The sequence below is a fragment of the Nicotiana tabacum genome, chromosome 16 (genome assembly GCF_000715075.1).
Source record: "Nicotiana tabacum cultivar K326 chromosome 16, ASM71507v2, whole genome shotgun sequence".
Classification (NCBI taxonomy): Eukaryota; Viridiplantae; Streptophyta; class Magnoliopsida; order Solanales; family Solanaceae; genus Nicotiana; species Nicotiana tabacum.
This window is the reverse complement of record NC_134095.1, coordinates 54,547,168-54,574,553: the sequence shown is the minus strand read 5'-3', so window position 1 is coordinate 54,574,553 and position 27,386 is coordinate 54,547,168. Positions and strand designations below refer to the sequence as shown.

The 27,386-nt window shown below is 36.5% G+C and overlaps 1 long non-coding RNA gene across 1 annotated transcript; it reads left to right on the top strand.

Moving 5' to 3' along the window:
- Nucleotides 1-4,275: 4,275 nt before the first annotated feature.
- On the top strand, nucleotides 4,276-5,030 carry LOC107822050 (uncharacterized). Its single transcript, XR_001656295.2, has 2 exons — nucleotides 4,276-4,426; nucleotides 4,797-5,030. It is a non-coding gene; the product is annotated as an uncharacterized LOC107822050 (long non-coding RNA).
- Nucleotides 5,031-27,386: the final 22,356 nt, after the last annotated feature.

The following is a 27,386-nucleotide window of genomic DNA, read 5'->3' as shown; positions in this document are numbered from 1 at the left end:
TGATTACCTCAAATAATATTGCTATACTTTACAGTAATAGTGATCGACTGGATATGATGCCTAGCCAGGCCAACAACCGAACCTATGACGTGAAATACGAATTGTGAAAACAAAGAAGCAGTTATAATTAATCTATAATAGATTTATTAAACTATATACATTAACAGTAAAAGATTTATTCAAACTTTATGTATAGAGGTGAAAAACGATATAAATAAGATAAAAAATATATATTTCATAACCTATATGATTTTAAGCGTAGAACTCAGGACGTCTAAATCTTATAACTGCCGCTTCATATTATTAGGTTTATCATAAAAAGTTTTTTTTATTGTTATAGGTCAACACTATCAGAACATAGAACTTAAAGCCATTTATATACGACTACACCGATTTATTTGGAAACCTTCTATTTATTTAATTGGTCAAGAACCATAGAACGACTTATAATTAAATATTTTAGCAAGTTCTATTAATTTATGAGAAGCTAGCTCACATTAGATGAATGAGGACGACAAGCATTATAACATTTTACTAAACCATTGATGACATATTGTAATAATTAAGTGGACTATTTGATTAGTGGAATTTATGTGAAACATTGCATGTGCTATATAGTCAATGGTTGTAAAAAAATTCATATTAATTAGTTCCAGTTCATACCTAAACAGAACCAGTGGAAGGCCTAATATGATTCTTCATCTATTTTCTGTTTCTTTATCTCATAATTTACTTATTCTACTTTATCATCATTATATATTCCATAATTATGTCACACAAAAAAAAATTGATTCTGACGGTGATTAAGACTTATAGTTTTTTTTTTTTTTTTAAAAAAATATTCTGTTTTCTGGATAAGTTACTGTATGTGATGATGGATTTTTAAATGAAGCCACATTGACTTAAAAAAACATAGGAGTTATCCAGTGGCAGTTGTTCGAACTAGTGGCAGTTTAGATTATCTTTTTCTTGTATTTTATTTGTCTAAGGTACATAAATTTTGTCTTACATCTGCATAAACTATAGTCAGACGTCTCTCTACTGTTGGTATTACGGTGTTCAAAATAAAAAAATCAGAGAAGCGAACAGACGTTAGTTCAATAAATAAATCGTAAAACAATTCCGAGTCCACTGAATTCATAATGTGTCCTTAAAAAATTTAATCCCCTCACTGTTGCCCAAGGTATATGGATTAATTCCTCCCAGAATAGAACGAAATAACTATTCTGTGATAGCGACACTAGAAATCACAGAACTTCAGCGAACTCAACAAACGGAGCAAATCACACTTGACACTTATATTCATTTAGAAAATAATGCAACAATGTAGAAAAGAGGGGAGAAATTTTCAGATTTTCCATTTCTCAAAAATAAGGCCAAGCCTCTAAATTTATAAACAAAGCAAGGGTGAGATGGAGAGGTGCAATCCAAAAGATGCCTCTTCCATTTCCCATTCACACCTTTTAAAGGAAAAACGCAATCCCCCACATGAATGAGAAATGGGCATATGTGTAAAAACATGCATGAAAATATAGTGTGATTCGCAAGTAAGGATTAATCGCATCTGGATAAGTATGTTTCCCTTTGAACTTTCCATAGTGAACTTATGTCGGATATACTCGGTCAATCAGTAAATTTGATATCTTTGAACTGTCGAGCTTTGGTGTATACCTAGACAACCACAAGTCACACAATCAATCCTTAACCGTCTTTGGTTCTCACGGTTGTGTTCGTTTCAGCCATGAACACCGCCTGGTTTCATGAGTGCTTAGAGAATAAGCCTTTACTTTCATTCCCCTTAAAGCGGCTTACACTTCACACTTACATAGGTAATTTCTAAACGTATAATCCTATAGATACACTATCTGGTCATATCCTGCCAGACTTAGCAAATCATTAAAAAGCTTTAAGCTTTATTGACTTATCAAAAAGCCTTAATGCTTTGCCTTGATTTCTGAACATTGTCTTCATCACAAGAATGTGTTGAGTTATTTGACAATGTTGAACCGTCATTCATAACTTTGTTTGATCTCTTTGAACCTAGCTCTTGGGATCTCCAGTTTGCTAGGTAGAGTTACCGACATGATGACTTGTCCTAGGCCTTAGCCCCATTCCCTTCGATGATCTTTTAATTGTCTCTCTAGATAGGCCTTTTGTAAGTGGATCTGACACGTCACTACAACAAATGTGATTTTTAACCACGAAAATATTAGCTACAATAGAAAATTTGTCACTAATTGTCCATTTTCTGTGACAAAAATTATATTTCGTACTTAAATACATGAGGCGCATACTTTTAGTGACAACAATTTTTGTCTACTAAAGTTTCCCACAAAAAAATGAATTGACGCCAAATATTGATTAATATTAGCCACAAAATTAATATTATTTGTGACAAGTTAGTTTCATCACTAATGTTGTAGACAATTGGTGACAAATAATTGTTTGTCTTAAAATTAGTTATATTTTCGCTACGAAATAATTTCGTCACTAAAAGTTTTATATTTTTTGCAACCTTAGTTTTTGTCACTAATAGCATAAACAAATTAGTGACGACCAGTGTATCATCTTTATTTTACCTATGAACTTATTAGGTACCATAAAAAGTTCATCACTATTTATTGACTTTTTGGAACAAAAATTAGAGTCGTACTTAAATGCACACACACATACATTTATTGAAGAAACAAAATTTCGTAGCGATAGTTTTATCTACTCAGGTTTTCCACCAAAAAGATGGATTGTCGCTAGTTATTTAGTAACATAAGTCATAATATTTAAAGTTATTGGTGACAAACTAGTTTCATCTCTAATATTTTAGGAACCTAGTGAAAATCATTATTTGTTTAAAAATTAGTTCTATTTTAGTGATGAAAAAGCTTTGTGACTAAGAGGGTATTTGGCTAAGCTTATAAGCTGGTCAAACTGGCTTATAAGCATATTTGGCTTATCTATGCGTTTGGTGAACACCTTAAGTGCTTATAAGCCAAGTGCTTATAAGCTAAAATCAGCCATAAGCCATAAGTTGGTCACCCCCAACTTATGACTTTCCAGCTTATAAGCACTTTTAGTTTGACCAACGCTTTTACTAGTTTATCATTAATAATATTTTCTAATTCACAAAAAACTTTTTCCCAAAATAAATTTTCCAACTTTCTTCATTCCATATTCGTTGTTAATTTTTTTCTTTACAATTTTTTTAAAAATTTATAATCTTTTGAAAAAGAATTCAAGGGTGTTTAGTCATTTTTAACAAAAGAATAATTTATCATCACTTATTATCAAACACATCAACTGCTTATTATCAGTTTCAGCACTTCTATTCAAACACGTAAATACTTATTTTAAAAATCAGTTCCAGCACTTAGGAAAGCTTTTCAGTACTTCAAGCTTATCAGTTATTTACAATCAGTTAATCCGAACGGGCTCTAACTATATTATCTATAATATATTAAAAGTAAAAAGGTCCTTAGCGAAATGTCGTTCGCCTTTTTATCCTTCAAAAATAAAGTTCACAATATATAAAATAATCATTTAATTATTGCTCTAATATTTATGAATATTCATTTAATTAGTAACATTAGTTCCAATATAGTATTAAGAAACGAATTGGTAAAAATACAGACTTAAAATAATACGGATGAAATAGTAGAAGACAAAATATATTCTAAATGAGTTATCATTAATTTTTTTTATCTTTGCATTTGTCCAACAAATTACAACTTATATTAAGTTATTTATCATAAAATATTAACTCAATATTGGTTATTTTTAGACTTTACATTGCCACTTATTAGCTTTAGCTTTTTTTTAGGAGTTGACAACAACAATTTTTTTCCCCACAACGTCCGTAATATTTTGTTAATTTTAATAAATGATAGCAATTTAATTTGATTATTGGTATAGATGATAATAATCATGAATTGCTACTTGTTAACAAAAATTTTAATCTTGTGGTATTTTGTGGTAATACAATATATTCAAAGTGTAGATAAATTTACAACAAATTATTTTCATAGTTATTACAGTGAATTTTTTTTATCATTGATAAAATACTTAATTTCTTTTTGCCATAAAATAAAATACTTCATTTTCTTGCAACTTTTTTTGGTTTCAATTTTTTCTTCAAAGTTCACGAAAAAAGTAGCGGTAAATTTCCCTCCCTTTTCCCCAAATCCCTCTTTTAGTTGACTACTACCGTTATTTTTAGTTCTCCCTAATTTTCCTCCTCATATCTCTTTATGAGATCTTCAACCCCCAATCAAACTCTTGCCCAAGTAAAATCTGTTATCATTTTCACTATCAATATATTGCTTCTCTCTCTCTTTCTCAATCTCTATGTATGTGTGTGTCTATTCTCCAAAATTATTTCTTGATTTAATAGCATAGAAGACCCAATCTGGGATGATGGGCATTTCAAGACAAGGTATATAATCTACTCTACTTTCTTTCGATATGTATTTAGAGCATTAAAAATTTGGGTATCTCCGGATGGCATATGACATGTATGTATTAGTGTGTTTTTATTTATTTTAATTTTATTGTAAGGGTATAAAGAAATTTTGTCTATTGTTCTCTAATTTTTGAGAGGTTAACAGCTCAAAATTTTATCTCTTAATCTAAATGTGGTTACCGCCAATGAACTGGAATAAGTATCTTATCACTGCTTATTTCTCGTTCTATTATTCTTATTAAATAATATTTGATTTATAATTAACATTTAAAATATATGTTTTTTAAATCATGTGATCATTAAGTATGGACTAAAATTGTAATTTTTTTTTTCCTATTCTCAGGCATATGAAGATGAAAATTATTAGACACACATTAGCATTTGGAGAAGCAACATACTATAGAAGCAATATACTTTTTTATTTTTATTTTTATAATCAATACTCATGTATTTTGATTAGACTTCGCTTTAGATAAACTTTATTTGTATGTTTTAGTTTTAGGAGTTTGTAAGAGATATTATTGTAATATGGTATAGTTCTTAATTTTATGATCATGAGCGCAAAATTTTGTTGTTACCTTGTATGTTTTATTATATTATTTCCGATTAATTTACTCAAGATTCACTTTTTTATTGACTACGAATTTACTTTACTTTATGTCAATTGTAATTGTCATTAATCATGATTATTATAGTAATAATTTTATTTTATCATTGAAAGCAGTATTTTTTGCGGCTAAATAATAGTTTTCCATTAAATTTTTTTTTTAAAAAGCTAAGTTGTCACTAATTTATCTATTTAGGGACGAAATACTTTTTGTCTATAAAAGATAGTCTTTAGTGACAAAATTGCATCGTCACTGATCACACCCAACTATGCCTTATAAAAAGGACACGCGGACGCTGCAAATGTAATCTGAGTATTTAGCCCAGAGTCAAACCCACAAGGAATTAACCTATCAATTACTCTTGTTAGACTCACTAAATTCTACGGAATCAACTTCCCAAACGTTTTGAATAATAATTGAGGATATTTCTATTAACTATAACTGATTGCAATTAAGTAGCTAAAGACTAACTATGATTAAGTTGTAAACAATTAAGAGAAGGATCTAAGGTTGTGATTTCCCCTATTGATGGAATCCCTTCCGGTTATGTTTCATATAGATTTGCATAATTATCTCTATCGATCATGAGCACTCTTATTACCGTAAATCTCTCCCGAGTAATTACGACAATTTACTAAACACACTCTCCCGAGCTACGCTAGCTGGCCTTGATTACAGCTCACTTTAGATCACACCCAAGGCTTTGTTATCCCTAATCTCGTCTTTAAACCCTCAGTTATTGATCCCTCATATACTTTAGGAGTGGTGATGTTCAACAACTACCTAAATATGCACTCTCTCCTGAGTAATACATACTAAATAGGCACAGCTAATTGAGGATCTTATCAATTAAATACAACAAGAACATAGTTGAACAAATAGAGATTAAACCGGACAAACTATATTAACATAACATAAAGCTCATCCTTCAATAGGTTCCATCAAAACCCTATACTAAATATTTAGCTACTCATAGCAAAGCAAGATAAAACTACAAAAGTATTCATAATGTGCAATTGAAATAACAAAGAGAAGATTGAAAATCTCTAATGGTTGATTGCTCTTCTCACACATGTTCTTGCCTCCAAATCAGTCTAAAAACAAACTTAACCTTTGCTTGGACGAGTTTGTTGAGTTTATAAGGGGTTAGGATAAGTTTTCCCCAATTTACACTTTAGTCCCACAATTTTTGGGCAGTTACACAGTCGACCGCGACCGCGGTAGAACGCGGCGCGACCGCGGTGAAACACAAACATTCTGCCTCGCTTCCTTGGCCTACCGCAGTCCAGCCGCGATCGACCGCAGTCGCGGTGGCCTCCAGCTCAATCCTCCCTTGCCTCTTCCTTGCTTAATTTCGTTTGGGTGCTTTCTTGATTGGCCTTTTATCCATATTATTGACTCCAAAACACTCCATAGGCTCTTCCTAACTTGGATTAGTCCCTGCGAAGCAAAAGAACACCAACTAGAGTATATTGTTATTATTTAGCCTTTAAAACAACAATAAAGCATGGTACATTTAGAGTGTAAATATCGTCTATATTGCCTATTATCAGTCATTAATTAAACTAAATAGTTAGTGATGAGGTAGTTTTGTCGGCATTAATGCGCTTTTTAGTGACGAAACTACACTATTAACTACGAATTTTTAAATATTTTTTGTGACAAACAAGTTTGTAATAAATACTGTATATTTAGGGACGAAATTTTTTTTGTAGTTAATATAATTTTATTTAGTGACGAAACACAAAGTTGTCTTTGTATACTATTAGTGACAGTATTTTAAGGATGAAATATTGACAATAAAACTTTCGTCACAAAATTTTTGGTGACGAAAAATAAACTTTGGGTGACAAAATAATTCATCACTAATAATCAAATTTGTTGTAGTGCGTTATCTCTTGACTTTACGTAGTTGTGACGACCCAAAAGGTCATCACTTGTTTTAAAATAAATTTTGCGTTCCTAGGCCTTAAAAACCTCTTTTAGCATCACCTCGATTTACGTGCACAGTCCGGGCGTTTAGCCAGAAAGCCAATATGTGAAAAATCTGTGAAAAATGATAAATTTTGACTTTAAAATAGATTTAAGTTGACTTCGATCAACATTTTAGGTAAATGGACCAGGACTCGTGATTTTGGAAAAATTTGGGACACGGGCGTATGCCCGAAATCGAATTCCGAGGTCCCAAGCCTAAGAAATATATTTTTTAAAGAAAATTATTTTCTGGAATTATTTATGAGTTTTAGAAATGAAATGCGTTAAAAATTGAGGGTATCGGGCCCGTGTTTTGATTTCGGAGCCCGGTACAAGTCATATATGTGATTTAAAATGAGTCCGTAAAATTTGGTAAGAAACGGACTTGAAATGACATGAATCGGACTGTATTTGAGAAAATTGGAAATTTTGAAGTTCTTAAGAAATTTCATGATTTTGATGTTAAATTCATAGTTGTTGATATTATTTTAGTGATTTGAATGCATGAGCGAGTCCGTATGATACTTTTAGGTCGGTGTGCATGTTTGGTTTGGAGCCCCGAGGGCTCGGGTGAGTTTTGGATAGGCCACTGGTTGGATTTTGGACTTGAGAAATTGCAGGTTTCAGCTATTTCATTGCAGGCCTGTAGGCTTCGCATTTGCGAAGCCTAGCTCGAATGCGAGTTCACAAATGCGAAGGCTGAGTGGCAAATGCGAAACAGCCCAGGCCAGCCCTTCCTCGCAAATGCGAGATTTTCCTTCGCAAATGCGATACACCCCTTTTGGGCCTGTTATCGCAAATGCGATCGTTTGTTCGCAATTCCAACCTCGCAAATGTGAGGGTCACTTTGCAAATGCGAACTTAGCAGAAGTCTAGGGTTCGCAATTGCGACATCTGAAACCTGCAATTTTATAACTTAGCCAAAATTCTTTCATTTTTCACACTCTTTCAAAACCAAAATACTCTTGGGCGATTTTTCAAAGGCAACTCTTCTTCCAAATCGATTGTAAGTCAATATTAACTCGTTTTCTTCAATCATTAACATCTTTTCACATGATTTCAACTCAAAATCAATAATTTTCATGGGGGAAGTTGAGTGTTTTGGGTAGAACCTAGGTTTGTCAAAAATTGGGGATTTGGACCTCGATTTGAGGTCCGATTTCAAAACAAATTATATATTTGAGTTCGTGGGGGAATGAGTAATCGGATTTTGGTTCGAACCTCGGGTTATGGCCATGTGGGCCCGGGGGCAATTTTTGACTTTTTGGGTAATACTTTGTAAAACTTATTTTCATGCATTAGAATTGATTCATTTAGTATTTATTGATGTAATTAAGTAACTTGTGACTAGAAACGAGTGAATTGGTGGTGGAATCAAGAGGTAAAGCGATAGTTGAGATTTGAATTGTGTTCGTGACATCGATGTAAGTGTTTGGTCTAACCTTAGCTTGAGGGATTAGGAGTTGTGTCCTATTTGCTACATGTTACTTGTTGAGTACGACGTATAGGCATGGTGACGAGTATCTATACAATGGTGTCAAGCATGACAGTGAGTCTTAAATTGAAATTGTTGTGTTCTTAATAAATACTACAAATGCCTAAGTTGTTGATTCTCTATATTGAGCACGGATTATGATTACTCTCGTGGGAATTACTTATGATTGAGTATTGGTGCTAGTTTAGGTATTTAGATGTTGGAACAAGTTTGGTTATAGCTGATTTTTCCTTGCCAGGACGTGTTTACTTATACTGCCGATTCCCTTACCATGATAGTGTTGTTTATTTTATTGATCCCTTGCTGGGACTCTTATTGTGATTAGTGTTGAACTGTATATGTGGATCGGGTTGCGCGCAACAATAATATTATAATTGGATCGGTTGCATGCCGCAACAATATTATAATTGGATCGGGTTGCACGCCGCAACAATATTATATTTGGATCGAGTTGCACGCAGCAATAATATTATATTTTGATCGGGTGCCGCAACAATAATATAATTAGATCGGGTTGCACGCCGCAACAGTGATAAATAGTATGGATCGGATTGCACGCCGCAACAGTGTTATTATGTTTTGGGATCGAATTGCGCGCCGTAACAATTGAGAATGCAAAGTGTTTATGGATTGGTTGCGAGTCCTTATTGTTTCGCTGTAAATTCTAGATTGCCCTTATGCCTTTCTCTTAATTTACTATTGGTAGTGATATTTCTCCGCAGCATGTACCCCCTCCCATCTTTACTTGTTTATTCCTGTTTTATTTTCTGCTGCATAATATATAACTGCACAGGCTTATCTGGTAGTCTGGTCCTAGCCTTGTCACTACTTTGCTGAGGTTAGGCTAGGCACTTACCAACACATGGGGTCGTTTGTGCTGATACTACACTCTGTACTGTGTGCAGATCCCGGAGCAACAACTTTTGGATAGTAGATTGGGTGGCTACCTTCAGTCCATGCAGAGATCCAAGGTAATCTTGTAGGCGTCCACAGGCCCTGGCGTCTCCCTCTATCCCTTTACCACTGTTTCATTTACTTAGTTCAAATAGTGTGTCTTTTATCTTTCAGACTTCGTATGCAGTATTATTAGATCGTCTGTGAAACTGCGACATCAGTTCTGGGTGGTCCAGGCTCAAACAGTTGTATTAGATATATATTTTAGATAGTTTACTGCATTTCTTTCGCTTATTGTAATTTTCGTTGTCTACACGTTATGGATTTATAATTGTTAAAGAATATAAAATTTGTAAAAAAGTAATTTGTTCAAACAGTCGGCTTGCCTAGCTCACATTAGTAGGCGCCATCACGACTTCCAACGGTGGGAAAATCCGGTTCATGACAAGTCAGTATTAGAGCTTCAGATTACAGGGGTCTCACAGTTCACAAACAAGCTTAGTAGAGTCTGAGGGATCGGTACGGAGACGTCTGTATTTATCCCCCAGAGGCTACATAATTAGGAAAAACTTCACATTTATTCTTTCTTGTCGTGCGATTTGGTTTCTCAATGCTAATTGAATTTCTACTCTATTCTTTCGCAGATGGCGAGAACACGCGCTTCCTCATCCACTGACTAGCAGCCCGAGCCCTCAGCAGCAGCTCTCAAGAGGGGTAGAGGGCGAGGCTGTGCTAGAGGCTGAGGTAGGGGCAGAGCTCAGCCCAAAGCAGCAGCACCAGCGGTGGAGCCTCAGGTTGACTTTGATGATGAGGTTCCTGCCCCGGCAATCCCGGTGGGCCCAGCTCAGGTCCCAGAGGAGTTTATTGCTACCCCAATACTCCAGGATGCTCTGGTCTGTCTAGTGGGACTTATGGAGAGTGTCACCTGGGCAGGTGATCGCTGTCAACTCGATGCTACACTAAGGTAGGTAGAGCGGGTCACAATAGCTTTTACCCGATATGAGGGTCAGTATCGAATTCCTCAGGGAGATAGTAGTGGAGTTGGATTATCTGTCTATCCTAGAGATGTGTTTGTACTCCTAATGTCACTTCAAACATTTTTGGGTTTTTGAATTATAACTATTTTTATAAAAATATTGATTAATACTAAATTATGCTACGAAAATATTGCTAAGTTGTATCTAATGGGAAGAAAGGCACTAAGGTCGTGACACTACCTCGGTGGCTAATTGACGGGTAGATGTTACTAAGGTTCGATTGACATAATTGGGGCTTATGCTATAACCGTTGCACAATTTTACTCACTCTCACACCTCTCGGTAGATAAAGTGACTTTACCCAATTGACTCTCTCGAGACCAAATAGGTAGGCAAATTAGACCAAGCAACTAGGGTTCAAGTAGGGTAATTACTCTCTCGAGGTTTAACCCATTAATTAGGACTATCATTTCTCATGAGTCCATCCCAATTCCTTGTTAGGTCAATTTTGGAGTTATAGACTCTCTTTCTCAAGAAGAGTTAAACTCACAAAGCTTGAATCAGTGTTTGCAACCACAAATTCTAGATTAAAACATAAAATTAACTCAAATAGAAAACACCCATAGTCAATCTAACACTAGATGGCAACACCCATCAATTACCCACACTAGGGTTGAGCCACAACCCTAGCTAATGGGTTTAGCTACTCATGCTAGATAAAGAAATTGAAGAAATAGATGAAGAACTAAGCATATTAATTACTTGCTAAAATTAAATTACAAGAATCTATCGTAAATGTGAAGCGAAAGTGCCAAAAAATGGCTGCAAAATATGTTCTCACGAGCGCAGCTTTCCGATGTATCTCATTCCCTAAAAAATGGTAAAATATTCTATTTATACTAGGCTGGAAAAACTGGACAAAAATACCCCTGCGGGGTCATTGCGGGCCGCATTAAATGGACCGCGGCCGCACTGGGCTCACTTCTGCTTCTCTGAACTTGGACTCCACGGACCGCGTGGAACGGACCGCGGCCGTGGAGGGAGCTGGCGCGGTCTGCGCAACCACGACCGCGGATCGCCTGACACTGGCTTAGCAAACTTTATCTCTCTGAACCTTATAACCGCGGACCGCACAAAAGAGTAGTGCGGTGGAGCCTTTATAGCGGACCGCGAGATATGTACCGCAACCACGCTTCTTCTAGCCTGATTCACCAACTCTTTGAACCACCTAGTGCGGCCGCATTCCACTTTGCGCGGTCCGCACTAGGCCTTCTTTTCTTAAATTTCTTGGTCTTTGATACTTGAGCAGGTTTCACTCCTTTTTGAGCCGATCTTTGACATTTCATCACTTTGTCGATCAAACCTGCGATCAAGCACAACTTGTAAGCCTTTTAGGACTATTTTGCAATAATATATGATTTTCTGGTCCGTCTTGTGGACCTTATGGAGAGTGTCACCCGGGTAGGCTTGCTTCCTGTAGCACCAGCCGTCTCTCAAGCTGGAGGAGGAGCCCAGACTCCTGCTACTCGCACTCCGGAGCAGGTAGCTCCTCAGTTTCAGACTCCAGCAGTTCAGCCAGTTGGAGCAGTTCAGCCGGGTGTGGTAGCTCAGACGGGTGATGGAGCAGCTATGTCTGCTGATGCTTTGTGGAGGTTGGACATGTTCACCAAGCTCTTCACTACTACTTTTAGCGGTGCATCTTTTGAGGATTCCCAGGATTATCTAGATAGCTATCATGAGGTTCTCAGGAACATGGGGATAGTAGAGACCAATGGGGTCAATTTTTCTACTTTTCGCTTGTTTGGATCCGCCAAGACTTGGTGGAGAGATTATTATTTGGCTAGACCAGCCGGATCGCCAGCTTTGGCTTGGGAGCAGTTTACTCAGCTATTTCTGGAGAAGTTTCTCCCCATCACTCAGAGAGAGGCCTATCGGAGGCAGTTTGAGCGTCTCTAGTAGGGTTCTATGACCGTTAATCAGTATGAGGCCAGATTTATCTACTTAGCTCGTCATGCTCTCATCATACTTCCCACCGAGAGAGAGAGAGAGAGAGAGAGAGAGAGAGAGAGAGAGAGAGAGAGAGAGAGAGAGAGAGAGAGAGAGAGAGAGAGAGAGAGAGAGAGAGAGGGGAGGTTTATTAAGGGACTTATTCAGCCGATTTGACTTCATATAGCTAAGGAGACAGGGAGTAAGATTTCTTTCCAAGAGGTGGCCAATGTGGCCAGGAGAGTGGAGATAGTTCTGTCGCAGGGAGGTGGTCAGGGGTCGGACAAGAGGCTTCATCATTCAGGCAGATTCAGTGGTGCCTCGTCTGGAGGCAGGGATTCGTATGGTAGAGGCCATCCTCCTAGGCCCTTTCAACCATCACTTCCGGTTTCTCACGGTGCTTCAGGTGGTCGTGGATCTCATATGCAGTATTCTGATCAGTATCCCTACAGTGCACCACCAGCTTCTATCAGTGCACCACCACTCCAGAGTTTTCGGGGTGGTCATTCAGGTCTTCAGGGTCAGTTTCAGTTTCCTCAACCGCAACACTCAGGTGGATGCTTTGAGTATGGTGAGTATGGTCATATCCAGAGTGCTTGTCCGAGATTGGTAGGTACTCAGTCGCAGCAGTAGGGTTCCAGTGCTATGGTTCAGGCACCCGGTGTTTCTCCGCCCGCTCCGCTAGCTAGAGGTGGGGCTAGAGGTGTTAGAGGTGGAGGTAGAGGTAGAGCTCATATCGCTAGAGGTTGAGGCCAGCCAACTGCAGGCTATCCCAGAGATGTAGTCTAGGGTGGTGGGGCCCAGCCCCGATGTTATGCTCTTCCAGCCAGGCTTGAGGCTGAGGCTTCCGATGCAGTTATCACAGGTACTATTCTGGTTTGTGGCATAGATGCTTCAGTTTTATTTGATTCAAGGTCTACATACTCTTATATGTCATCTTATTTTGCACTGTGTCTGGTCATGCCTAATGATTCTTTGTGTGCTCTTGTATATGTGTACACCGGTGGGCTATTCTATTGTGGTAGATCGAGTCCATCGTTCGTGTATAGTTGGGATTGGGGGTCTTGAGACTCGTGTAGATTTGTTACTTCTGGATATGGTTGATTTTGATGTCATATTGGGGATGGACTGGTTATCACCTTACCACGCTATCTTGGACTGTCATGCCAAGACTGTGACCTTAGCCTTGCTGGGTTTACCTTATTTAGAGTGGATAGGGACTCCTGGTCATTCTACCTGTAGTGTTATCTCTTATGTGAAGGCTCGACGTATGGTCTAGAAGGGGTGTTTGGCCTATTTGGCATATGTTCGTAATTCTAGTGCCGAGGTTTCTTCTATTGATTCTGTGCCTGTTATTTGTGAGTTCCCTGAGGTATTTTTTTAGACCTTCCAGGTATGCCACCCGACATAGATATTGACTTCTGCATTGATTTAGCTCCGGGCACTCAACCCATTTCTATCCCTGTACCGTATGGCCCCACTTGAGTTGAAAGAGTTGAAGGAGAAGTTGCAAGACTTGCTTGAAAAAGGTTTCATTAGACCTAGTGTTTCACCTTGGGGTGCGTCGGTGTTGTTCGTTAAGAAGAAGGACAGATAGATGAGAATGTGTATTGATTATCGGCAGTTGAACAAGGTTACAATCAAGAATAAGTATCCGTTGCCGAGGATTGATGATTTGTTTGATCAGCTTCAGGGTGCCAAGGTATTTTCGAAGATTGACTTGAGATTTGGCTACCATCAGTTGAGGATTAGGGCATTCGTTGTCCCTAAGACAACTTTCTGCACTCGGTACGGACATTATAAGTTCTTGGTGATGTCATTCGGGTTGACAAATGCCCCAGTAGCTTTTATGGATTTGATGAACCGAGTGTTCAGGCCTTATTTGGATTCGTTCGTGATAGTTTTCATTGATGATATTTTGATCTATTCCCGTAGCCGGGAGGAGCACGAGCGACATCTTAGGGTGGTTCTTCAGACTTTGAGGGATAGTCAGTTGTATGCCTAGTTTTCGAAGTGTGAGTTATGGTTGAGTTCAATTGCATTCTTGGGTCATGTCGTATCAGCAAAGGGTATTTAGGTTGATCCGAAGAAGATAGAGGCAGTCAAGAACTGGCCTAGACCTGCTCATCTACAGAGATCCGAAGTTTCTTGGGTCTGGCAGGCTACTATCGTCGGTTTGTGGAGGGGTTTTCGTCTATTGCAGCCCCGATGACCAGGTTGACCCAGAAGGATGCCCAGTTCAGGTGGTAGGACGAGTGTGAGACGAGCTTTCAGAAGCTCAAGAAAGCTTTAACTACGGCACCAGTGTTGGTTTTGCCCACAGATTCAGGGCCATATACAATTTATTGTGATGCATCTTGTATTGGACTTGGTGTGGTGTTGATGCAGGTTGGCAAGGTCATTGCTTATGCTTTGTGGCAGTTGAAGATTCATGAGAAGAACTATCCATTTCATGATTTGGAATTGGCAGCCATTGTTCACACGTTGAAGATTTGGAGGCATTATCTGTATGGCGTGGCATGTGAGGTGTTCACGGATCACAAGAGTCTGTAGTACTTGTTCAAGTAAAAGGAGCTAAATTTGAGGCAGAGAAGGTGGTTGGAGCTGTTGAAAGACTATGATATCACCATCTTATATCATCCGGGAAAGGCCAATGTGGTGGCCGATGCTTTGAGTAGGAAGTCAGCCAGTATGGGCAGTCTTGCTTACATTCCGGTCGGTGAGAGATCGCTTGCTTTGGATGTTCAGGCTTTGGCCAATCAGTTCATGAGATTGGATGTTTATGAGCCCAGCCATGTGTTAGATTGCACGGTCGCTCGTTCTTCCTTATTGGAGCATATCCGTGATCGACAGTATGATGATTCCCATTTGTGTGTCCTTAGAGACACGATGCGACATGGAGGTGACAAGCAGTTTACCTTAGGTGATGATGGAGTTTTGAGATTGTAGAGTCGAGTTTGTGTGCCTAATGTGGATGGACTTCGAGAATTGATTTTAGAGGAGGCCCATAGTTCCCGGTACTCTATTCATCCGGGCGCCGCTAAGATGTATCAGGATTTGAGGCAGCATTATTGGTGGCGTAGAATGAAGAAGGACATTGTTTCATATGTGGCTCGGTGTTTGAACTGTCAGCAGGTTAAGTACGAGCATCAGAGGCCTGATGGTTTGTTTCAGAGGATCGAGCTTCCCGAGTGAAAGTGGGAGTGGATCACTATGGACTTCGTTGTTTTACTCCCATGGACTTAGAGGAAGTTCGTTGCAGTGTGGGTTATTGTTGATAGACTGACCAAGTCAGCATATTTCATTCCTGTGGCAGTCTCCTATTCTTCCAAGAGGTTAGCTGAGATCTATATCCGGGAGATTGTTTGTCTTCATGGTGTGCTCGTGTCTATCATTTCGGCTCGAGGTACACGGTTTACCTCACATTTCTGGAGAGCGGTTCAACGAGAGTTGGGCACACGGGTTATGTTGAGCACAACATTTCATCCTCAGATCTACAGGCAGTCCGAGCGGACTATTCAGATTTTGGAGGATATGCTCCGAGCTTGTGTCATTGACTTTAGAGGCTCGTAAGATCACTTTTTGCCTTTAGCAGAGTTTGCCTACAACAACAGCTATCAGTCGAGTATCCAGATGGATCCTTATGAGGCTTTGTATGGTAGGCGGTGTAGGTCGCCGGTTGGATGGTTTGAGCCAGGAGAGGCTCGGTTGTTGGTACGGATCTAGTACAGGATGCCTTGGACAAGGTTAGGATTATTCAGGATAGGCTTCGTACAGCTCAGTCCAGACAAAAGAGTTATGCCGACTGTAAGGTTCGTGATTTGGCATTCATGGTCGGTGAGCGGGTATTACTTCGAGTGTCGCCTATGAAGGGCGTGATGAGATTTGGGAAGAAGGGCAAGATTAGCCCTAGGTTCATTGGCGTGTTTGAGATTCTTGATCGAGTGAGAGAGGTGGCTTATAGACTTACGTTGTCACCGAGCTTATCAGTCGTGCATCCAGTGTTTCATGTGTCCATGCTTCGAAAGTATCACGGCGATCCATCCCATGTGTTAGATTTCAGCACTGTCCAGTTGGACAAGGACTTGTCTTATGAGGAGGAGCCGGTAGCTATTCTAGACCGGCAGGTTTGTCAGTTGAGATCGAAAAGCTTTCCGTCTGTTCGTGTTCAATGGAGAGGTCAGCCTGCTGAGGCATCGACCTGGGAGTCCGAGTCCGATATGCGGAGCTGTTATCCCCATCTTTTCCTCGACTCGGGTACTTTCTTCTTATATACGTTTGAAGACGAGCGGTTGTTTTAGAGGTGGAGAATGTGACGACCCAAAAGGTCATTACTTGTTTTAAAATGAATTCGGCATTCCTAGGCCTTATAAACCACTTTCAGCATTACCTCGATTTGTGTGCGCAGTCCGGGCAAGTAGCCAGAAAGTCAATATGTGAAAAATCTGTGAAAAATGATGAATTTTGACTTTAAAATGGATTTAAGTTGACTTCGGTCAACATTTTGGGTAAACGGACCCGGAATCGTGATTTGACGGTCCTGGAGGGTCCGTGGAAAAATATGGGATATGGGCGTATGCTCTGAATCGACTTCCGAGGTCCCAGCCCGAGAAATAAAATTTTTAAAGAAATTATTTTCTAGAATTATTTATGAGTTTTGGAAATGAAATGCGTTTAAAAATTGAGGGTATCGAGCCCGTATTTTAGTTCCGGAGTCCGGTACAGGTCTTATATGTGATTTAAGATGAGTTCGTGAAATTTGGTAAGAAACGGACTTGAAATGACGTGAATCGGACCGTATTTAAGAAAATTGAAAAATTTGAAGTTCTTAAGAAATTTCATGATTTTGATGTTAAATTCATAGTTGTTGATATTATTTTAGTGATTTGAATGCACGAGCGAGTCCATATGATGTTTTTAGGTTGGTGTGCATGTATGGTTTGGAGCCTCGAGGGCTCGGGTGAGTTTTGGATAGGCCACGGGGTGGATTTTGGACTTGATAAATTGCAGGCTTCAGCTGTTTCATTCGCAAATGCGAAGGCTGAGTCGCAAATGCGAAACAGCCCAGGCCAGCCCTTCCTCGCAAATGCGAGATTTTCCTTCGCAAATGCGATACCCCCCTTTTGGCCTGTTATCGCAGATGCGATCGTTTGTTCGCAATTCCGGCCTCGCAAATGCGAACTTAGCAAAAGTCTAGGTTCGCAATTGCGAACCCTGGTCGCAATTGCGACATCTGCAACCTGCAATTTTATAACTTAGCCGAAAATCTTTCATTTTTCACACTCTTTCAAAATCAAAACACTCTTGGGCGATTTTTCAAAGGCAACTCTTCTTCCAAATCGATTGTAAGTCAATTTTAACTCATTTTCTTCAATCATTAACATCTTTTCACATGATTTCAACTCAAAATCAATGATTTTTATGGGAAAAACTGGGTGTTTTGGGTAGAACCTAGGTTTTTTAAAAATTGGGATTTGGACCTCGATTTGAGGTCCGATTTCAAAACAAATTATATATTTGGGTTCGTAGGGGAATGGGTAATCGGGTTTAGTTCGAACCTCGGGTTTTGACCATGTGGGCCCGGGGGCGATTTTTGACTTTTTGGGTAAAACTTTGTAAAACTTATTTTCATGCATTAGAATTGATTCATTTAGCATTTATTGATGTAATTAAGCAACTTGTGACTAGATACGAGCGAATTAGTAGTGGAATCAAGGGGTAAAGCGATAGTTGAGACTTGAATTGTGTTCGTGACATCGAGGTAAGTGTTTGGTCTAACCTTAGCTTGGGGGATTAAGAGTTGTGTCCTATTTGCTACATGTTACTTGTTGAGTACGACGTATAGGCATGGTGACGAGTATCTATACGTTGGTGTCAAGCATGACCGTGAGTCTTAAATTGAAATTGTTGTGTTCTTAATAAATACTACAAATGCCTAAGTTATTAATTCTCTGTGTTGGGCAAGGATTATGATTACTCTCGTGGGAATTACTTATGATTGGATATTGGTGCTAATTGAGGTAGTTAGATGTTGGAACAAGTTTGGTTATAGCTGATTTTTCCTTGCCGGGACGTGTTTACTTATAGTGCCGATTCCCTTGCCGGGATAACGTTGTTTCTTTATTGATCCCTTGCCGGGACTCTTGTTATGATTAGTGTTGAACTGTATATGTGGATCGGGATGTGCGCCACAAAAATATTATAATTGGATCGGGTTGCACACCGCAACAATATTATAATTGGATTGGGTTGCACGCCATAACAATATTATATTTGGATCGGGTTGTGTGCCACAATAATATTATATTTGGATCGGTTGCACGCCGCAACAATAATATAATTGGAACGGGTTGCACATCGCAACAGTGATAAATAGTATAGATCGGGTTGCACGCCGCAACAGTGTTATTATGTTTTGGGATCGGATTGCGCGCTGCAACAATTGAGAATGCAAAGTGTTTATGTATTAGTTGCGAGTCCTTATTGTTTCGCTGTAAATTCTAGATTGCCCTTATGTCTTTCTCTTAATTTACTGTTGGTAGTGATATTTCCCCGCAGCATGTACCTCATCTCATCTTTACTTGTTTATTCTTGTTTTATTTTCCGCTGCATATTATATAACTACACAGGTTTATCCGGTAGTCTGGTCCTAGCCTCGTCACTACTTCGCCGAGGTTAGGCTAGGCACTTACCAGCACATGGGGTTGGTTTTGTTGATACTACACTCTGCACTGTGTGCAGATCCAGGAGCAACAGCTTTTGGACCGTAGATTGGGTGGCTACCTTCAGTCCACACGGAGATCTAAGGTAGTCCTGCGTCTCCCTCTATCCCTTTACCACTATTTCATTTACTTAGTTCAAACAATGTATCTTTTATCTTTTAGACTTTGTATGTAGTATTCTTAGATCGTCTGTGAAACTGTGGCACCAATTTTAGGTAGTCGAGGCTCAAAAAGTTGTATTAGATACATATTTCAGATAGTTTATTGCATTTCTTCCGCTTATTGTAATTTTTGCTGTCTACACGTTATGGCTTTATAATTGTTAAAGAATATAAAATTAGTAAAAAGGTAATTTGTTCAAACAGTCGGCTTTCCTAGCTCACATTAGTAGGTGCCGTCACGACTCCCGAGGGTGGGAAAACCCGGGTCGTGACAGTAGTCAACTGTGATAACACCACTAGAGAGTAGTTGTTTAACGGTATTGCGTCTCCAACGAATATGAAAAGATTTTCCGTTATACATAACGCTACATGCCCTGCCTATTGCCGCTTGACTATCACAATGTGTACATATAGGTGCTAAAGGTTTGGGCCAAAATGAAATATCTTCCAAGAAATTTCGGAGCCATTCAGCTTCTTCACCGGCCTTGTCTAAGGCTATAAACTCAATCTCTACTGTAGAGCGTTCAATGCACATTTGTTTGGAAAATTTCCAAGACATCGCTCCTCCACCGACTGTTTAGAATCGGTTGAACCGGTGATCTAATTTGCATCACTATATCCCTCTATTATCGCCGGATAATTGTAGTGAAAGCATAATTTGGAGTATATTTCAAATACTTCAAAACTCGTTTCATTGTCATGAAAGTTCAATGCAAAACTTTCTTATGTTGTAGACCAATACATCTCGACTTTCGATTGCATATCAAATTATTGACTACACTTAATGTAGTAATAGTATATTATAACAATAGCTGGAATGATTGGCATCAGTTGTGGCAACAACCTTTTAATATATAACACATTTCGCAATCATTCCGCCATTTTCAAGCATGTGTATACTATTTATTTATACATCTATATGATATGCAAATTATAGCACCTTCATTCATGAAACAAATCCAACTTGGAATGGATTTTAGTCATGTTCATCGGTTGGTTCACCTTATTATAGACCAACGTATTAATACATTTATTCATGAACGGTCATGTTTATACAAAACATGTAAACACACTTTTCATGAAAAGTCACAGCCTTCCAGGTGACACCCTTTCATAAAAGAGCTAAACATTATAAATGTTCAAGAAAGAACAAATTATTTCCGGAAAAGCACGTAAACAACTTTCGAATTTGTAGTTTCATCACTAGTCATCACTAAGACTGAACAAGTAATGAATTCACCTACTATCATATCAATATCCACTAAGGATTGGTGGGTTTAAAAATTATATCATTTAGACATTACGTCTAACATTGGCTTTCGTCATGCATAAGCGAAAAGCCCCCACATTTTAAATATTTCATCAACGTATAATCCACATACAATCAAATAATGACTATATGCTTTGAATTACTCTTAACGTAAACACATTTGTTTATACTCATTAATGTTGAAACCATTTGACAATATTATTTAGTCAAATCTCGCATGTCAATATTTGGGTACTTATCTTAGTCTATAAAGTGACTTAACAAGTCGACACACCCTCTTTTCTTTTCCAGGAATTACAAACCCTTCAGGTTGTTCTATATGCAATTTCAACCTCCAAATCTCCATTTAAGAAGGTTGTTTTTAAGTTCATCTGATGGATTTCAAGGCCATACACGGCGGCTAACGCTATTAACACCCGAGTAGATGTAATCCTCGTTACCAGCGAGTATGTATCAAAATAATCAAAACCTTCTCGTTGTCTAAGTTATTTGACAATTAATCTTATCTTATATTTGTCAATAGTACCATCAACTTTAATTTCCTTTATGAAAATTCACGTAAAACGCAAAGGTTTATTTCCTGGAAGAAGATCAACGAATTCCCAAGTATGATTATTTAATATGAATTCTATCTCACTATTGAATGCCTCTTTTCAATATTGTGCTTCCGAGGAAGACAATGTTTCTTTAAATGTTTGAGGCTTATTTTCTAACAAGAATGTCAGAAAATCCTGTCCAAAGGAAGTAGTTATCCTTTGACGTTTATCACGTCTTGAATTTTTCTAATTTAATGTACTTTCCTTTGTTTCTTCCCGAGTTCATTTAGATATTTTATTAGACAACTTACATTCCTTTTTATACGGATATATATTCTCAAAGAATTCAGAATTATCCGATTCGATAACCGTATTAATATGAATGTCGGAATTTTTTGATTTATGAATCAGAAAACGATATGCCTTACTATATGTTCCATATATATTATGAAAATGGAATCAACGGTGTTTGATCCGATTTTTATCCTTTTGGGTTTAAGAACTTACACTTTACCCAAATACCCCCACACTTGGATATATTTCAAATGTGGTTTTCTTCCTTTCCATTTTTCATATGGAATGGAGTGTGTCTTACTATGGGGAACGTGAATAAGTATTTGGTTAGCCGTAAACATAGCTTCCCCCCACAAGTTTTGGGTAAACTAGAACTTATCAACTAGGCATTCATCGTCTCCTTTGACGTTCTATTCTTTCTTTCCGCAATTCCATTAAATTGCGATGACTAAGGGACAATCGTTTGGTAAATAATTTCATATTCCAAATATATTTCTTCAAAAAGAGATTCATATTCGACGCCCTTATTACGTTGTTGAGCCAACCACAAAAATTATTATTTGTGTCACGACATAACCAGAATTAATAAATGGTGAGGTTTTTAATCTTCAAACCAATCTGACACATTCAGAATTAATAAACGGTGAAGTTTTTAATCTTCAAACCGAGTAACATCAAGTTTTTTAATCTTCAAACCGAATAATATGTGACACAATCAAATTTAATAAACGGTGAAGTTTTTAATTTTCAAATCGAATAATAAACTAGAGAAGAAAATCAATAAGATTTTAATCTCCAGAATGAGTAGAAAGTCACTAAGACTTTAGTCTCAACGAACGAGTAGAAAATCACGCAGATTTTAATCTCGAAGCAGAAGTAGAAAATCACAAAAATTTTAATCTCCTAAACTAGGGGTATAAAATCACAAGAATTTAATTCCCTTTCCAAATGGTTTTCCAACTAAACCATTTTGTAATCCCTATACATTTTATAAGTTTGATATATTTATCTTATCAAACTAAGATATGTATATCACATAAACAACTACTAAACTAAAAGCAGCTGATATAATTTTCCGCGAAAAAAAAATTAGAATACCGCAAATATATACTCTCACATATGTAAACCAAGGTGAGAATAAAGCTTGCAAAGAAAACTTTACATGATACGACTCTAAAGTTACTCAATACTTTAGAACTTCTCCTTTAAAGAAGAAACATGATCAACTAGTTTTAATGCAAATCTTATCTCATAAGTATATATAAAATTCATGCACTTGGTGGCATGCCAAATAATGTCTCCGCCTTTCGAATATTAACACAACACATGAGATGCGAGTTAATCAATTATGGATTAGAGACTCATAGTGAAGCTAGGCGACATTAGAGTTGGACCTTCAAAGAGTTAATTCAATCCAAATTCTTTCCGCGAAATAACTGATTGTTCCACGATATACATATGTAAAATATCCTCTTTATGATCTCAAAACAATTTTCAAGTATTAGTGTATGTCTAATTCATGTCTTACTTCCTTAAAAATACCATGCATGCTATCAAATTGTGTATCAACTGTTAATAGTATTTGGTCAAAGGAATAACAAATTAACCATAAACACATGTTATTCCTAATCACGCATATAATCTAGATTTGTAATATGAGATCGACCACATAATAACATCTATCTGTTGTGAAACGAGGTTATCTGTGAAAGGAATTAAGGAAATTGAAGAATCAGACCAAATGAGGCTAAATTGTAAAGGATAGATAAGTTTTAATTTGAGTAATGTATTCGTAAGAGTTCTTTGAATAGCGACTTAAGTCCAGCAACGTGGTCTTATTAGGTTAGGGACACGTGTCCTGGAATAGTACTGTGTTGGTAAATTCCCATTGGTTGAATTAGGTGGTCAGAATTGTAGAGTTGGCGTCCTTTTATTTCTTCATCATTCTGAAATGAAAAATCAAATCTTTTCTAAAAAAATTATTTTCTTTATCTCGTTGTTTCTCTGTAGCTGTTACGTTACACTATCCTTATATTTATAGAAACTAAATTGATAAATCAGAAAGGATAAAAAATTAACGATCAAACATTTTAAGTTGAGTAAGAGAAAATAGAACCCGTTTTATTATCGCAAAAAAGTTCCAATCTCTCCCATCAATGCATGATAGCAAAAACTTTTCCAAACTGCGATGCTTCCGTTGATCTTTAGAACCTTACCGGTGCATTGTAAGAATATTTCAGAATCAAAAGTTCATCCAATATTCTCTTTATCGTGCTTTAAAAACATCCCAAAGCCTTGTCATATGCATATTGTCTTCACTTCATCAAAACAAATATGACAGTAGGAAGTGTGTATATCCATTCTCATCAGAGATCTTAGACTTTGGTTTTTGTCTTTTGCTTTCAAGAGTTTGTCCTTTTTGATTATGTGATCATCCAATAAATCGGAGAAAACTCAAGCAATAATATTCTGTAGCAACTTTTCATAATTGGCAGTATAAATAACTCCAACTTGAAGCACTGATTCGGCTTCTACTTTCAAAATATTCCTTTGGAACTCTCAAACAGCAAACGCCACCATTCTGTGCAATATAAAGACTTGACAAATGTAATCATCAAGAATAACTTCTTATGCCGATCTGTAAAATACCCACTTTAAATGTTGCCTTTCCCTCGATCGACCATATGATGTATGATAGTTAAATTCCTTAAGATTGTTGGTATTATTGTGTTCAAAATCAAAAAATTAGAGAAGCGAACAGATGTTAGTTCAATAAATAAATCGTAAAATAATTTCGAGCTCACTAAATTCATAATGTGTTTTTAAAGAATTTAATCCCCTCACTATTGTCCAAGGTATACAGATTAATTCCTCCCAGGATAGAACGGAATAACTATTCTATGATAGCGACATTACAAATCACAGAACTTCAGCGAACTCAACAAACGGAGCATATCACATTTGATACTTATATTTATTTGGAAAATAATGCAATAATGTAGAAAAAAGGGGAGAAGTTTTCAGATTTTTCATTTCTCAAAAATGAGGTCAAACCTCTAAATTTATAGACAAAGCAAGGGTGAGATGGAGATGTGCAATCCAAAAGGTGTCTCTTCCATTTCTCCTTCACATCCTTTAAAGGAAAAACACAACATCTACAACAGTATCCCGTGAGAAATTCAAAAATAGCTAGATTTACAAGTGATCATTCAAAAATAGCCACAATTTTAAAAGTAATCAAAATTTAGCCACTTTTTATGTAAAGATAAATCTGAACGAAAACACTGTTCAAAATCCGGAAAAATACTCCAGTATAATATATTGTAATTCCAGTATAATATACCGATCCAACATAATATACTGGAGATTGGAGCACATGTGCTTCAATCCCCAATATATTATACTGAAATTTTTTGCGTGTTGGAGCTCCAACATAATATACTGGAAGTTCATACACAGGTGCACCGATCTCCAGTATATTATGCTGGAACTTTCCGTGTTGCAGCAAAGTAGCGGTTATTTTTCAATGACTTTGCAAACGCTGGCTATTTTTGAATGACCAGTCTGAAAACTGGCTAGCCCGTGCTATTTTAACCAGTATCCCTATATAATACTCACTCACTTTAAAAGTTAAAGTCTTTTCCGGAACACATATTTATATTATATTATATTGTATATGTCCTTTATAATAACACTTCACTATAAAACCTTGAAAATATTAGAACAAATAAGACTGTTATAGAAAAGTTTAACTGTAATCGCAAAGTGAAAGATAGCTAAAAAGGATTATATGTTCTATCTATGGTTGGCACCCAAGAAGGGTTGAAATTAGAAAGCATCGGTTTCATAAAAATAGTTCTTAGTTGATTTAAATTATGCACACTGATGTGCATAAGGACAATTTAACTGACAATAGTAAGTTGTTAGTTTATTTTTTGATTACCATATGTGTCTTGTTATAATGATTACTTATTATTGTAGATCAATTTACTTCGATAATCTTTCTATATCTATATCTATTTATATTATTACAAAAATACGAATAATTTATGCAAAATGTTAAACGATTAAAATATTCATGAAACGTTGATCGACTTTTATGCCCTTAAATATTTGTATAATTTAAGAATCTAATAGTGAAGTACCTAATAATGGAATTCTTTTTCGATTTAAACTACACATATTGCCGACCCTATAACTTCGATCCTACTTGAATAAGAAAAACACGTCCATAATTTTCTATCAAAAAGAATTGTTGTTCCTAATTACAATTCTCTATAACAAACAAGACACGTACTACAAGAAGATTTTAGTACTATGCTCTATAAATTTATAAAATTTTAAACAAATTGAATTTTTTTTACTATCCTTTAAAGTTATTTTTTATTAGTTCATATAAAGCTAAAATTAAATTGTATGATATAGTATGTGTTCTAATATGAGGAGTTATTACATAATAAATTGAGTTAATTTTTAAAATATTTAATAATTAAATGATAATATTTTAGAATAAAACATCTACTTTTAAATGATAAAAAAAAATATAGGGGCAAGTTTATATGAATATTATCTTTTACATGATAACATGGTGGTTCTAATAATATAAATGAGATTGTTCTCTTTAATATATTTATTTATACTTCAGTATGAGTAATTGATTCCTTTACAAATTTCTGAAAGAAATTAAAATCTATAGATATATGTTAGAGTAGGTTTCCTATAACAAGTTCGTTCAAGTCTTCTATATATCGAAGCTTAACAAAATTTTCCTTTTATTGGTTTATTTTCATTAGATGCTCATGTGTCATGAATTGTTTCCAATTCAATGTTACATCAAATATTTATATTGAAATAAAAAGCAAAATATTTAGAATATTATTATTAATGTATTATGCGTGATGATTGGTTAAAAATAGTTTAAAGTAAGTGAAACACAATAATTGTATCGACTCTGTTACTAAAGCAAAAATATATTACGATGTTCATATAGAATGTGAAAATCAACTAGAATTTTCCAAACAAATAAGAAGCTTGTATAATATAAGGTATTGATTTTAGCTTTGTGTATTGTTTTGAAGATATTGAGTTTGTGAATTTAAGTTTTGTTTTTCAAATTATCTATCTTTTTCATATTTGCCTTATTCTAGATAACAAATATTTACTTTTTTATAAAATAAATGTTTGTACTATTTAAGGTACTGATTTAGGGATACATATGTTATTTTAGAGTATTAGAGTAATATAATTCTTTTAAATGTATCTATTCTTCATGTCCATGTAATTCTTTGATTATTCTTGATAATACATATTTAAATAGTGGAGATTTATCCAAAAGTTTAAAATTATTTTAACTCAAACTATTGAAATGAATTTCAAAATTATCCCATACTTCTTCGTAATTTTCGATAATATTTTCAAGTAAAAAGGTACGAACTAGACGCAATTATGTGATTCATGTCCTTTTGTGGTACCAATATTTTCCGATTGGGATGACGAAGGCTTTCATTCTCGCTACCCAAACACTTTTAACCCGTTGCTAACCCTTTGAGCCAGTTACTTTTCTTTGATTACCCTCTTTGGAGTCCGAAATGTTGAAGAAATAAATAAATAAATAAAAATAAAATCAAAAATAAAGTTCCCTGAACTACGTTCGACTTGATTCCGAAAGGATACATAGGTATCCTCTCTCTGGGGTTCAATCACACCAAAACAAAAATCTACATTTCCCTAAAGCTGAAACTGGGGCAGAATTTATAATGGTTTGGCGATGGTTCACCTGAAAGGTTCCAAAGTTGTAATTCAATCTAAACTCTTTTTACCCTAAATCCTGTTCAAAGTCCTTCTGATCAATTGGTAAAGATGTTCAAAATGGGAAGATGTGGTTACTTGGGTCTAATACAATCAAATAAGAGAAATAAAATGAGAGAGTCTTATTGGTGAAAACCCACATGAGCACCGTAAGGTGATGATGAGCAGAGAAATTGAAAATGAGAGAGTGTTGTTAGTGAAAACTAGC